General features: G+C 53.1%; 1 protein-coding gene across 3 annotated transcripts in view; it reads right to left on the reverse strand.

Moving 5' to 3' along the window:
• UPF3A (UPF3A regulator of nonsense mediated mRNA decay) overlaps window positions 1–14,791 on the reverse strand; it is a 508,452-nt gene that overhangs the window by 187,635 nt on the left and 306,026 nt on the right. The window lies entirely within an intron of this gene.

Below are 14,791 nucleotides of genomic sequence, written 5' to 3' on the forward strand. Positions count from 1 at the left end.
TGGGCAAACAAACTTTCCAAAGAAAGCACACATCATTCTCTAAATCGCTTTCGGGCACTACTTACAAAAGGTGTTTAACCCCAGACATACAATCAATTCAACATCTGCTTGTTAACAATTTGGAGTTTTGAGTGCAACATAACCAGCAACAAAAAACAGCCACGTGACTGTCCGCCCCTTACATTTTGCTTGAAGCAAACCAATTCAATCGTTTGAAACTAAGCCCTGCTCGTAAGTATGCACGGTGACAATTTTTTGTCGGTTACTTTGCATACTTGAGAACAGGTTGCATATACGTAGCGAGCCAACCCTCGCAGGCAAACACGCCCCTTTCTTCTAAGAACCCCGGCCATGAGTCCTTAGTCTCCTATCACGAAGCCCCGTCTCCGCTATCATGGCACGGTAAGTACCTAAAGTACCAGCCCAGAAAACAACTTACTCACCCTTACAGTTTCTGAGCCCTTATGGCAATCTACATATAGGATCAGTGAACGAATGCCCTCCCATTCCTTGTTTACCAGCAGGTTGCTGCTACGGTTATCTCCCTCCGCCATGATCTCGGGTCCACAGACGGTCAACGACTGTACCCCGACAGCTGTGGAGTTAAGAGAATAGAAAATAGCGCAATAAATATCCCCGACAGCTTTTACGTGTTTCCGGAATATCACCGTAAACACATCGACACGGGGCGCCCTGATTGGTGTAAATCAACCGAAAACTCTACCCTCGTCAGCCAACGGCAAGGCGCATGCGTATCCGGAACCACCAGGAGAAGTTTACATTTAAAATGTTGATGGCTTGTATACGCACTGTTTACTGTTGCCATAATTTGCTGAAAGGAAGCTCCAACACATGTCAAAGAGCACATCTAGTGTGTAAAAAAATCAAATAAGACCACACCCACAAAACCACATCAAACCTAAACAATAATCTGGATCACTCAAGTCGAATCGAGTTTTCCGTTATTGGTATATTGGAAGCCGGATCCAGCACGGGATTGAGAAGGGTGATCCAGCGCAGGATTGAGGAGACTTGCAACGATATTGGAAGCCGGCTCCAGCACGGGATTGAGAAGGGTGATCCAGCGCAGGATCGAGGAGACTTGCAACGATATTGGAAGCCGGATCCAGCACGGGATTGAGAAGGGTGATCCAGCGCAGGATTGAGGAGACTTGCAACGAGGTAAAGTTACGGGGGTCTAGCACAGAACTAAGACGTGGGATCTTGCACACAGTACTGCTAAGAAAAAAAAATGGCGGATGGAAGCTTTGAAACTTTTTCGGATTCGAGGGCGTGTTCCTGCTGTTCAAAAAGGGCGTGGCTAAAAAGTGGAAAGAACAGCACGGAACACGCCCACGAATCTGAAAAAGACGGAGCCTATTTGGAGGGACGGCTCTCTCCTCCAATGGCTGGCCTCCGTTTAGGAAGCCAGCCAATGGAGGAGAGGCAAAAAGAGAGGCGGGCTAAAGAGCCACTCTAGGAAACATTAAATCTCCAACTTCCGGTTCTGCCTTCGGCAGACCGGATAGTCCTCGACCTAAAAAACACATATATATAGGGCCGCAGATCCTCCTGAGCACGAGCTTTATGCTAATTGGCTGTCGACACTCCAAACCAGGAAGTGTTGGCATTCATCTTGTGCCTCGGTAGAACCGAAGCACAAGACATCAGGAAAACAAGTGCGCAAAACGCAAAAAGGGGGCAGGGTAGAAATACCCTGACCCCCCTAGGCCTGCTTAGGGGGTCCCACAGGGACCCCCGGGGCCCCAAAAACGTTTTTTTTTTTTTTTAGTCAGCAAAATCTGTGCAGGGTGCGTGGCTCCTGCCGAGAAAAAAAAAATGAAGTGCGGTCTCCCGTGCTTTGTTAGTATTTAGCCCCCAGGGGGGCCAAGTCCTGGGGGCAATATATTTAATGTAATGGGGGCCCAGAGGGGCCCCCCAGCCCCGGGGAGCACCACCCCCTGGGGCTTTGAATTAAGTGGGAGGGGGCCGCACGGCCCACCCTGGAGCCAATGAAGGTCCTGACAACCGCCACCCCCCAGTGTCTCGGTGTGCCCCGCCCCCTCCCTTCACCACTGTGCAAATACGCCCCCTGGCGTGTTTGCAGTCGGGGAACTAATTCCCCTCGAATACTGGGGGTCCCTGGGGGCCAACTAGCCCACCAGAAACCTCCAGTATGCGCCAGGGAGCTGCGTTGCAGAAAGGTGTTCTGAGGCCACACCCCTTTTTACACCTCTCTGCAACGCAGCTCTGTGGCGCATAATGGAGGTACCTGGTGGGCTAGTTGCACCCCAGGGACCCTCAGGATTGAAGAGGAGTTATTCCCCCAACTTAAAATGCGCCACGGGGCGCGTTTGCACAGTGGTGAAGGAAGGGGGCGGGGCCTAAGTTGACATGTGTGCAAAAAAACCCTGTGGTGCGTTTTAAGTTGGGGATTTAATTAATCTTCAATCCTGAGGGTCCCTGGGGGCCAACTAGCCCACCAGGTACCTCCAGTAAGCGCAACGGAGCTGCGCTGCAGAGTGTTGTAAAAAGGGGTGTGGCCTCTGAACACCTCTCTGCAATGTAGCTCTCTGGGGCATACTGGAGGTACATGGTGGGCTAGTTGGCCCCCAGGGACCCTCAGGATTGAAGAGGAATTAATTCCTCAACTTAAAATGCGCCACAGGGCGTGTTTGTAGACATGTCACCTCAGGCCCCGCCCCCTTCCTTCACCATTGTGCAAACGCGCCCCCTGGCGAGTTGTAAGTTGGGGAAGCGTACAACCCATTTAGAGCCGGCCGCGTTTCATCCAAGGCTCTCTAAGAATATGTGAAGGCATCAAAAGACAATTTAAAACACAGCATGTCACCTACAACCCCTGGTGGGCCGGCCGCGTAACAAAACATATGTGGCAGTATTAGAGTGTTATGCGGAGTGTCGGGACCTTTTCGATGCAACAACAAGAACTATAAGAACACGGGCAAGGGGCCCGTCCAAAGCAGATAGTAGAAACTAGACAGAGAAAGGCCAGAAGGGAAGACGGGAAAAGAGAGAGGAAATGGACAGCATCAAAAGCGGCTAGGCAGACGGACGGGAATACGTACGCAGCAGCACATGGTGTTAGGAGTGCGTATCTGGGAGCTTGCCATATGGGACGTCTCCCAGGACTGATCTGATTACGCAAGGAGCCTATTGGGATCCGACGGGAGTATGACATCTTCAAAAAGGCGTAACGCTCTAAGCTTGGAGGGTAAATAACGCGAATGTTCTGTTTTACAGAGGTAATGGATTAGGGGTCGCCAAACAGCAGTGAAGCGTGTGTCATGTGATTGCAGTCGCGCTGTAAAAAGTTCCATAGTTATCACATGCCATAAGCGCGTGTACCAAGCAGTTATTGGGGGAGGTTCTGTTTTTTTCCAGTACAACGCTATAGTCTGTTTAGCCGCCCCAAGCATATGAAGTGCTATAGTCCAATCGCTGCGGGTAAGTGCTTTCAGATTTGTAGGCTTAAGGCCCAAAAGAATCGTGGTGGCAGATTCAGGCAGGGGAAAACCCAGTGCCTCCTTGATATGGCTAAGGACTTCCTTCCAGAGCAGGGTCAAGAGCGGACACGCCCACCAGATGTGCATGAAATCCCCAGAAGCATTCAAACACCTCCAACACAGTGGGGACACGACAGGGAACATTTTGTGCAGTCGAGTAGGCTTATAATACCATTGCGTCATGATTTTATATGCATTTTCCCTCTGCGGGATACTGCGATAGACCCTAGGAATATCTCGCCAAAGGCGATGCCACTGTGTTGATGTGATTTCCGTGGTTGACGTTGATTGCCATTGGCGCTGATATGAGTGTGGGATTAGGATTGGAGGGTGCTGTAGGATCTGGTATGTGCGAGAGATAAGGCCCTTTGATTCATCGAAGGAATGGACCAGCCGTTCAAAAGGGGTGAATGGACGGGCAGCAGCCTGTTGCATCTCAGGTGAGGACACCCAATGTCGCAACTGTGCATATTGTAGCCTCGCGTTCAGCGGGATCCCAAAGTCCTCCCGACACCGGGCAAATGTCTTAAGTGTTCCCCCTCATGCAAATCTCCAATCACTCTGCATCCCCTCTGTAGCCAATTGGCGAAGACTTGTGGGTGGAGGGCCGGAGGAAATAATGGATTACCTGAAAAAGGAATATGAGGGGAGGGGCAAGTCGTTAATCCCTTACGCACTGCAACCTTGTCCCATATATCCAGAACCGTTTTAGTAGGCACTGCAATATATGCACTGCGTGAGCGCGCTGTACGATGGTGCCAAGCAAGGTCCCAGATTTAGCGTCCAGTTACCGTCCTGTCCATATGAAACCATACCATTTCACTTTCAATGGCTACCCACTCCGACACAAAGCGGAGATGCGAGGCCCAATAATAGTCCAGGAGGTTAGGGCACGATAGTCCCCCTCTATCGCGCGGCGACATGAGGGTCTTGTGGGAAAACCGCGGCCTACGTCCGCCCCAGATAAAGCGAATGAGATCTCGCTGGAGGCTCTGTATTTGGTGCTGCAGAATAGGGGTGGGGGACAATCAAATAAATATAAGATTTTAGGGAGTATTGACATTTTCACGGCATTTAACCTACCCAACCAGGAAAGCGTTAGGTTTTTCCAACCCCGTAAGTCTTCCAAAACAGTTCTCCTGCATTCTCGCCAATTTACCTGGGTCCATGTTTCCAAGGTGGGAGTCAATTGGAGTCCTAGGTACCTGATATGCTCCGTGGCCCATTGATAAGGAGTGAGCGTTTTTAAGATTGGTACCTCTTCTGTCAGGATCGTGAGGTTCAAAGCCCAAGATTTGCCATGATTCATTTTGAGGCCCGAAGCTTGCTCAAAAGACTGTAACAGGACGTGAAGCACCAGAAGGGATCTGTGTGGACGCGATAAGGTGAGGATGAGATCTTCCGCGAAGATCGCTACCTTGTTTTGCCAGCCACCAAGGGAAATCCCATGTATGTCCGGGTTCTGCCTGATCATCTCTGCTAGGTGCTCTACCACTAGGGCGAACAACAGAGGTGACAAGGGACAGCCCTGCCGTGTACCTCTAGATATGGAGAAAGAGTCTGTAAGTTGCCCATTAACCCGAACACGGGCTTGCGGGGAAAGATAAGGGGCCATGATCATAGAGATCATATTCCTGCCCAGTCCGACCTTTTGCAGCACCGTGCGGAGAAAGCCCCAGTCCACCCGATCAAACGCCTTCTCTGCGTCAAGCGAGAGAAGGCAGGCTGGTATATTCCAGTGCTGGGCTTTCCCCACCAGATGCGTGATTCTACGCACATTGTCCGCCCCTTGCCTGTTGCGGATGAAGCCAACTTGATCCGGTTCCACAAGGCCAGGCATGTGGGGATCTAAGCGTCGGGCAAGCATTTTGGTGTACATTTTGAGGTCCGTGTTCAGCAAAGCAATGGGGCGATATGATGCACACAACGTGGGGTCCTTGCCCGGTTTGGGGATAAGAGCTATTTCAGCCATACCCATGGAGGGCGATGGTCCCTTCGTGCCCGAGAAGGAGTTATATAGCCGTAGAAGATGTGGCTGGAGTTGCGGTAGGAACATACGGTAAAAAAACAATGGCCTGGCGTCTTCCCGAGAGGTAGATCTTTCAACACTGCATGCACTTCCTCCGCCGTGAGAGGGTCTTCTAATTGTTTGGCATGATGTGGGTGGATTGGAGTCCAGGGGCACTGGGCTAAGAAATCATCTATATGGGTTGAGAGGGGGATTCTGCCGTATAGAGGGCAGCGTAATAAGCCCTAAAGGACTCGCATTTAGCTCGCTCCGTGGTGGCCCAGGTCCCATCCGGTGCTTGGATATTCGCTATGTGGGCCTTCGCTGCACGGGCCCTCAAGCGCTGCGCCAGCACTCTGCCCACTTTGTCTCCCCCCTCAAAATATCTTTGTTTTAGGGTTAACAGGGACCGCTCTGCTTTATTAGTGCGCAGAGCGCGGAGCTGACCCCGGAGGATAGCAAGTCGCTGCCGACTCGTGACCGAAGAATGACCCTGATCCTGCTTCTCTAAAGCCTTAATGTCCTTAGAAAGGCTATCCTCCAGGCGTCGGGCCTCCCGTGCCCGTTCAATCGATAAAGATGTGATGTGACCGCGGATTGTAGCCTTAAATGCATCCCACACCACATGAAAGGGAGTCTCGGGAAGGTCATTGCTCACAAAATAGGAATCAATGGCGGTCCGTAAGCTCTCCACATCTGCCGGGTCACGCAAGACATGCAACGGCAAACGCCACCTCGGAAGGTGGTCGGGAGAGGCGGCCAGATCCTGCAGAAGGAGCTCCACATGGGCATGATCAGATAGCGATATGTCAGACATAGACGCCCCCAACGTGTCCCTCATGATATCGTGCGAGATAAAAAATAATCAATACGCGAGTTCGAACGGTGAACGTGGGAGTAGTACGAGTAATCCCGCACCTCCGGAGAGTGGTATCGCCACACATCCAGCAAGCCAAGGTCTGTTATCTGTTTCCGGAGCATGGAGGACATGGCTCCCGTCCCATTGGAAGAGGCTTCACTACGGTCCATCGCAGGGTCCCACACAAGGTTAAAGTCTCCCCCCAAAATTAGGGAGGGATCGCCATATGGCACATGTTCCAGCAGAAGTGTTCGGAGATAGGAATCCTGCATCTGGTTTGGTGCATTGACTTTACACAGTGTAAGTAGGCGTCCCCCCAACCTCACCCCCGCCCTGATGAAGCGTTCATCCGGACTACGAAAGACTTTGGAATTCCCCTGCCTGATTCCAGATCTACATAGAATAGCCACTCCAGCCGTTTTGGTAGCTGCCGTGGCCCAGAAGTGGAGGGGGTAGTTTGGGTGCGCCATGCGAGGGGTATCTATGTGCAGCAGGTGAGTTTCCTGCAGAAAGATAATGTCTGGGATATGTTGTCGCAAGTAGCGCCACACCTGTTGCCGCCTTTTGGGAGAGTTAAGTCCCTTGACATTAAGGGTTAATATCTTTAAAGGGCCAGGAATAGCCATACAGAGAACAGATCCCACATTAGTCCATCATGCCACCGTAGAAAGCGCTGCAGGGGAATGGAAGGGGAATGCAGGAATGGGCCTACTCAGTCAACAAGCGTGCGTCGTGGCTGTGAGGTCATCCGTCCGCCATACCTATCACCCAAAAAAAAGGAAGAGAAAAGGTACAGACAAGTAGGAAAACAGAGAATAGAAAGATATGAACCCAACTTTGGCCATTTCCTGTTCCATTCGCCGGCCAGCCTACAACCTAAGGTTTGGACAAGCCCAGAGACGTCACTCTCTCAGGAACAGAGGGGGGTATGTCGTCCGCTGCTCTCGAGTTCCTCCAGGCAGAGTGCTCCGGCACCAGCCACCCTGAAAAAGAAATAAAGGATGGGAGCTGGGGTAACTGCAAGTCCCCCATACCAGTCACCAAGTTCGACTAGAAAGTGCTAGACCAGAAGGAGCAGTGTTCTCAGAGAAGGGTTCCAAAGGCCATCACAAATATATGAGCCGTTGATCACGAGGTTGGAGAATCTGAACCAGATTCGGACTTGTCCCCTTCCAAGGGCCTAATGTGCTCTATAATGTCCTGATTAGCCTGTAAGGAGTCTTGTTCGTTGAAGGGCGTGGAGCGCCTGCGCCGGTGCACGGTCGACCAGGTCGGTTTAGCAGGCACCGTGCAGAAGGCGAAGGACGAGTGGGGCTGGTGGGCAGTGAGGGGGCAGTTGAAGTAGCTGCGCCGCATCTCTGTAGGACCGAATCACCCTACGCCTGGACTCCCATGCAAAAATAAGGGAAAAGGGGTGATCCCACTGGTAGGAGATGTTCAGGCGCCGCAACTTGTCTGTCACAGGCTTAAAGTCACGGCGGCATCTCAGGGTAGTGGGGGCCAGGTCCTAAAAACTCTGGATCTTGTTCCCCTCATACGTGAGATCTGTCTTGGCTCATGCCACTCGCAGAATAGCTTCTTTTTCTGTAAAAAACGTGGACCCTGATTAAAATGTCAGAAAGGAGGCCCGGCCTGCCCGCGGGCCCGGGACCCGATGAGCCTGATCCAAGGCCGGCGGGGAGGCGTCATCATCACCCCACACTTTGTGCAGCAGCTGTGCCATATAGGTCATAATGTCCTTCCCTTCCGCTCCGAGAGGAACCCCCCGGATGCAGTGATTATTCCGGCGACGTCGATTCTCCAAATCCTCCTGCTTCAGTTGCAATTCTATGTGTTGGTCTTCCAGGACAGCCAGGCACTGCCAAAGCTGCTCCTGGTCTTCCGTCCGGGCGTCAACCGTCTTTTACAGCCCATCTACTCGCCCGCCAAGATCTGCAACCTCTTTCCGGAGTTCTCGAACACAGGAGTGCACTTCGGTACGCAGGGAGCCAATCTCAGATTTCAACTCAGACATGAAGGAGGTCATAAAGGCCTGTGTCACCGGGGACGAGTCCCCCCAGCCTGCAGTTGGCCCTCAGCGGGGGCAGACGGGCCCATCTTGCCCCACATTGCTGCCACCGAGTTGTCCTTGGGGGTTGGCCCTGGAACGCCTTTCCCTCTATTAGTGCGCGTCATTCTGGCGTCGCGGTTGTACAGCCGGTTTCAAGTCCCAACGGGTAGCGAAGAGCCCCCCGCAGCTTCTGCAAAACACAGGTCTCAGGGGAGGCACCGTCCCCCGCCACAAGGCCCCTCAGATGCATTCGGCCCCACCGCAGACCCAGGCAACCCAGGCAGTGTAGAGTAGGGAGTCTCAACACTCAAGCCGTCGCCACAGCTCCGCAGTACATAGCTACACTCGAGGCCAGCAGCCCTCGTCGATCCCACAGCGGCCCTGTAAAGCGCATGAGGGCCACTCGGGACTATGCGGCCTGACCCCCAGGACACAGTACAATGCCCCTGCCGGGTCTCTCAGCCACCCCACCACTCCTCCAGCAGGGATATCTCCAATGTTCACCTCCCAAGAGTAGGAACCAACAGACCAGGATCAGGCCAGTCGCCTCTTAGACCCCAGTCAGGTGCAGCCCAGGAGGTCACGGCCCAACACTATCAGTGCCGGGTGAAATACCACAAGTGAGCCCCCACACAGGAGATTTCCCAGTCCAGTGGAGAGGAGCAGTCCAGCAAGACGAGCGGCAACAGCTGGGAGCAATGCACAGGTGCATCAACAGTCCACGCCCCACTAGCGATGCAAGGAAGTGTCCTCCCAAGGGCAGGGGCAGTTTCAGGACAGCGGGAAGAGCAGGCCGAGCAGTCAGGTCGGATGGGCGGCAGGATCGGCAGGCGGCTCGTGGGAGCGATCCAATGGGGGACAGGCGACAACCAGGGGAGTCGTCAGGAGACCCCCCTATATGGGTGTCCCCAAGCCACTGGCACACAACAGTCCCGCAGAGAGGCAGCCCGGGCTCCAACCAACCCCAGGCACAAGGCCCCCTCGCACCACAAAGGCAGGGCACTGGGAGCAGAGTCACGCCAGGCCCACCGCAGTCCAAATCCTCCCCACGCCTGCTTCAGCCACCGCCCGTCATACAAAAGTGCCACTTACCGCCAGGCTACCCAGCCACCAGCAGCTCATCATGTTTCGGCGAAGTCTGGCCCTCTCCACCAGCCTCTGCAATCTGGGCCTTGCCACTCCACAAAACGGCGGACAGCAGGCGCAATCGACGGGCTTCAGGATGACCTGCGATGTCTACCGCTGTCCCCGCCGCCTCCGAGGGGCCGCGCCGCCACTACCAGGACGGCGCAGTACAATTGCTGCGTGCGGATGATCAGCGCGGCTCGAGGAGGGTCCTTGCGGGTCCAGCCGATCCCGCGACGTGTCCCCGGTCCGCGACACACAAGATGGCGGCTGCCGGCCGCAGAGATAGAAGGCCGGAGTGTCGAGGCCGAATAACCACAGTCAGCACAGCCCCAGCCTCCTCCGCCCGGCAGGAGATGCCGTGGACCCTCCGCTGCCCACGCGATTCAGAAAGCGGCTCCGAATGAGCCCCAGCTCCACTGATAATAGCTCTAAAAGGTGGCGAGCCGCCGGAGCCCCCATGACGTGCGTCTCACTGCATTCGTAGCAAGACCACGCCCCCCCTAGTGGGCTAGTTTGACCCTAGGGACCCTCAGGATTCAACGGGATATAATATCCCAACTTAAATCTGCCACAGGGAGCGTTTACACAGTGGTGAAGGGAGGGGACGGGGCCTGAGGTGACGTGTGCAAACACGCCCTGTGGTGTGTTTTAAGTTGAGGAAATAATTCCACTTCAATCCTGAGGCCCCTGGGGGCCAACTAGCCCACCAGGTGCTTCCAGTAAGCGCCACTGCGCTCTGTTGCAGAGAGGTAGTCCAGGCTGTGCCACTTTTTACACCTCTCTGCAACGGCGCTTACGGGAGTTACCTAGTGGGCTAGTTGGACCCTAGGGACCCTCAGGATTCAAGGGGACTTAATCTCCCAACTTAAAAAGGCCACAGGGCGTGTTTACACAGTGGGGAAGGGAGGAGACGGGGCCTGAGATGACGTGTGCAAACACGCCCTGTGGCGCATTTTAAGTTGGGGAAATAATTCCCCTTCAATCCTGAGGGTCCCTGGGGGCCAACTAGCCCACCAGGTGCTTCCAGTAAGCGCCACTGCGCTGCGTTGCAGAGAGGTGGTCTAGGCCGTGCCCCTTTTTACACCTCTCAGCAACGCAGCTCTGTGGCGCTTACTGGAGGTACCTAGTGGGATAGTTGGACCCTAGGGACCCTCAGGATTCAAGGGGACTTAATCTCCCAAATTAAAACTGCCACATGTGTATATGTTAATTTTGGCACAGTTCGAAACTCTGCCGTGGTGCTACACAGGGGGGTTGCGCTGAGTGGCGAGATGGGTCCAAGACTTCAACCAAGCGAAAAACAAATGGTTTGGGGCATTTTGATACTCCCTCAGAGACCCCTACACTGCACCTACAGGGTCAGGGTACCCCTACCCTGACTAGGCCTGGGTGTTAAATTCCGCTCCGCTGGTGGAGTTTGACGTTTTTCCCACTCCACGTAGAGCACGGAGTTCCGAAAAACTCAGTGTAACACCATGGAGCAGAGATTTTCCTCTCCCGCGGCTCGCCAATGTTAAGTTGGCAAGCACGAGTGAGAGAAATCTTACTCGAGACCACCTATGGGTGAGATTTCTCAACACAGGAGGTCACAGCTGGTCGCTACCACTTGCGCTGAAAAACCTTCTGCTTGTGTTGTGAAAGCTGCTGTTCGAGTAGAACATCTACTCGAGTGGCAGAAAGAAGCAGCGCCCTCTTCCGCTGTATGTTGTGCCGTTTGCGCTGATTTTACAGCACAGCACAAACATCCAGCGCAAAAAAACAGTGTGAGCAGCTCAATGTATCACACTCCATCGCTTGTGGAACTCCGTGTAACGCGGCAGAACTTTTTGGTCATGCTGCAAACTCTGCCAGGCCTAACCCTGACCACTTCTATCATTTCTAACCTTTATTTCCATCCCTGGGGTCGTGTCCCACTTTGTAAAATGGCAGCCACAACTTTCTTCACAGGTTGCGACCAGCCAATCACAGCACTGCTACTAGTGCATGGGTTTGTAAAGCTTTGCGTACCCATCGAAAAGGATCCGCGTCCATACATATATATGGTCGTCAGTAGGTAGTTATAGTTAGGACCTATTTTCCATAGGAAATTCACAACATTCTATTTCCAATAACTTTGCCGCCGGTTGACGAATCTTTGTGAAATTTTCAAAACTCGTGGGCCGCTCCGGTCCGCTCCTATCCAGAAAGTTTCGGGGTGATTCGTCAAGCGGGGCCGAGAAAAAAGGGGGGGTCCCAAAACGTGTTTTCCTCATGCAATTTCCCATAGGAAACTTTAGACACAGCTACAGCCCGAACTGCTGAATGGAATTACACCAAATTTGGCAAAGAGGTAGTTCTTGGTTCAGAAAGAACCCTTTTTGTTAAATGGTGTAAATCCATTCAGTAGTTGCTGAGAAATTCAAAAGTAAAAACACATATCTAGGGCCGCGGATCCTCCCGAGCACGAGCTTTATGATAATTGGCTGTCAACACTCCAAACCAGGAAGTGTTGGCAGTCATCTTGTGCCTCGGTAGAACTGAAGCACAAGAAATCAGGAAAACAAGTGCGCAAAACGCAAAAAGGGGGCAGGATAGAAATACCCTGACTCCCTAGGCCTGCTTAGGGGGTCCCACAAGGACCCCCAGGGCCCCAACATTGTTTTATTTTTATTTTTAAATCGGCAAAATCTGTGCATGGTGCGTGGCACCTGCCAAGAAAAAAAAAAACTAAGCGTGGTCTCCCGCGCTTTGTCAGTATTTAGCCCCCGGGGGGCCAAGTCCCGGGGGCAATATATTTAATGTAATGGGGGCCCAGAGGGACCCCCTGCCCCGGGGACCACCACCCCCCGGGGCTTTGAATTAAGTGGGAGGGGGGCCACGCGGCCCCCCCCTGGAGCCAATGATGGCCCTGACGACTGCCACCCCCCAGTGTCCCGGGGTGCCCCGCCCCCTCCCTTCACCACTGTGCAAACGCGCCCCCTGGCGCGTTTGCAGTTGGGAAACAAATTTCCCTTGAATACTGGGGGTCCCTGGGGGCCAACTAGCCCACCGGGAACCTCCAGTATGCGCAAGGGAGCTGCGTTGCAGAGAGGTGTTCTGAGGCCACGCCCCTTTTTACACCTCTGCAATGCAGCTCTGTGGCGCATAATGGGGGTTCCTGGTGGGCTAGTTGCACCCCAGGGACCCTCAGTATTCAAGAGGAGTTAGTCCCCCAACTTAAAATGCGCCATGGGGCACGTTTGCACAGTGGTGAAGGGAGGGGGCGGGGCCTAAGTTGACATGTGTGCAAACACACCCTGTGGTGCGTTTTAAGTTGGGGATTTAATTCATCTTCAATCCTGAGGGTCCCTGGGAGCCAACTAGCCCACCAGGTACCTCCAGTAAGCGCAACGGAGCTGCGCTGCAGAGTGTTGTAAAAAGGGGTGTGGCCTCTGAACACCTCTCTGCAATGTAGCTCTCTGGGGCATACTGGAGGTACATGGTGGGCTAGTTGGCCCCCAGGGACCCTCAGGATTGAAGAGGAATTATTTCCTCAACTTAAAACACGCCACAGAGCGTGTTTGCAGACATGTCACCTCAGGCCCCGCCCCCTTCCTTCACCATTGTGCAAACGCGCCCCATGGCGAGTTGTAAGTTGGGGAATTAATTCCCCTTGAATCCTGAGGGTCCCTGGGGGCCAACTAGCCCACCAGGTACCTCCAGTATGCGCCAGGGAGCTGCGTTGCAGAGAGGTGTTCAGAGGCCACGCCCCTTTTTACACCTTTCTGCAACGCAGGTCTGTGGTGCTTACTGGAGGTACCTAGTGGGCTAGGTTTTTTAAAGGATCTGTTTTATTTCTTTTTCCTACGAAGAAAAGGGAACCGAGGTCCACATTGACACAGCGTTAAGCGTACAACCCACTTAGGGACGGACGCGTTTCATCCAAGGCTCTCTAAGAATATGTGAAGACATCAAAAGACAATTTAAAACACAGCATGCCGCTTATAACCTCTGGTGGGCCGGCCGCGTAACAAAACATATGTGGCAGTATTAGAGTGTTATGCGGAGTGTCGGAACCTTTTCGATGCAACAACAAGAACAATAAGAACACGGGCAAGGGGCCCGTCCAAAGCGGATAGTAGAAACTAGACAGAGAAAGTCCAGAAGGGAAGAGAGGAAAAGAGAGAGGAAATGGACAGCATCAAAAGTGACTAGGCAGACGGATGGGAATATCTACGCAGCAGCGCATGGTGTTAGGAGTGCGTGTCTGGGAGCTTGCCATATGGGACATCTCCCAGGACTGATCTGATTACGCAAGGAGCCTATTGGGATCCGACGGGAGTATGGCATCTTCAAAAAGGCGTAACGCTCTAAGCTTGGAGGGTAAATAACGCGCATGTCCTGTTTTACAGAGGTAGTGGATTAGGGGTCGCCAAACAGCAGTGAAGCGTGTGTCACGTGATTGCAGTCGCGCTGTAAAAAGTTCCATAGTTATCACATGCCATAAGCGTGTGTACCAAGCTGTTACTGGGGGAGATTCTGTTTTTTTCCAGTACAACGCTATAGTTTGTTTAGCCGCCCCAAGCATATGAAGTGCTATAGTCCAATCGCTGTGGGTCAGTGCTTTCAGATTGGTAGGCTTACGGCCAAAAAGAATCGTGGTGGCAGATTCAGGAAGGGGAAAACCCAGTACCTCCTTGATATGGCTAAGGACTTCCTTCCAGAGCAGGGTCAAGAGCGGACACGCCCACCAGATGTGCATGAAATCCCCGTAAGCATTCAAACACCTCCAACACAGTGGGGACACGGCAGGGAACATTTTGTGCAGTCGAGTAGGCCTATAATACCATTGCGTCATGATTTTATATGCATTTTCCCTCTGCGGGATACTGCGATTGACCCTAGGAATATCTCGCCAAAGGCGATGCCACTGTTTGATGTGATTTCCGTGGTTGACGTTGATTGCCATTGGCGCTGATATGAGTGTGGGATTAGGATTGGAGGGTGCTGTAGGATCTGGTATGTGCGAGAGATAAGGCCCTTTGATTCATCGAAGGAACGGACCAGCCGTTCAAAAGGGGTGAATGGATGGGCAGTGGCCTGTTGCATCTCAGGTGAGGACACCCAATGTCGCAACTGCGCATATTGTAGCCTCACGTTCAGCGGGATCCCAAAGTCCTCCCGACACCGGTCAAATGTCTTAAGTGTTCTCCCCTCATAAAAATCTCCAATCACTCTGCATCCCCTCTGTAGCCAATTGGTGA

Source organism: Triturus cristatus, chromosome 8 (assembly GCF_964204655.1).
Source record: "Triturus cristatus chromosome 8, aTriCri1.1, whole genome shotgun sequence".
Lineage (NCBI taxonomy): Eukaryota > Metazoa > Chordata > Amphibia > Caudata > Salamandridae > Triturus > Triturus cristatus.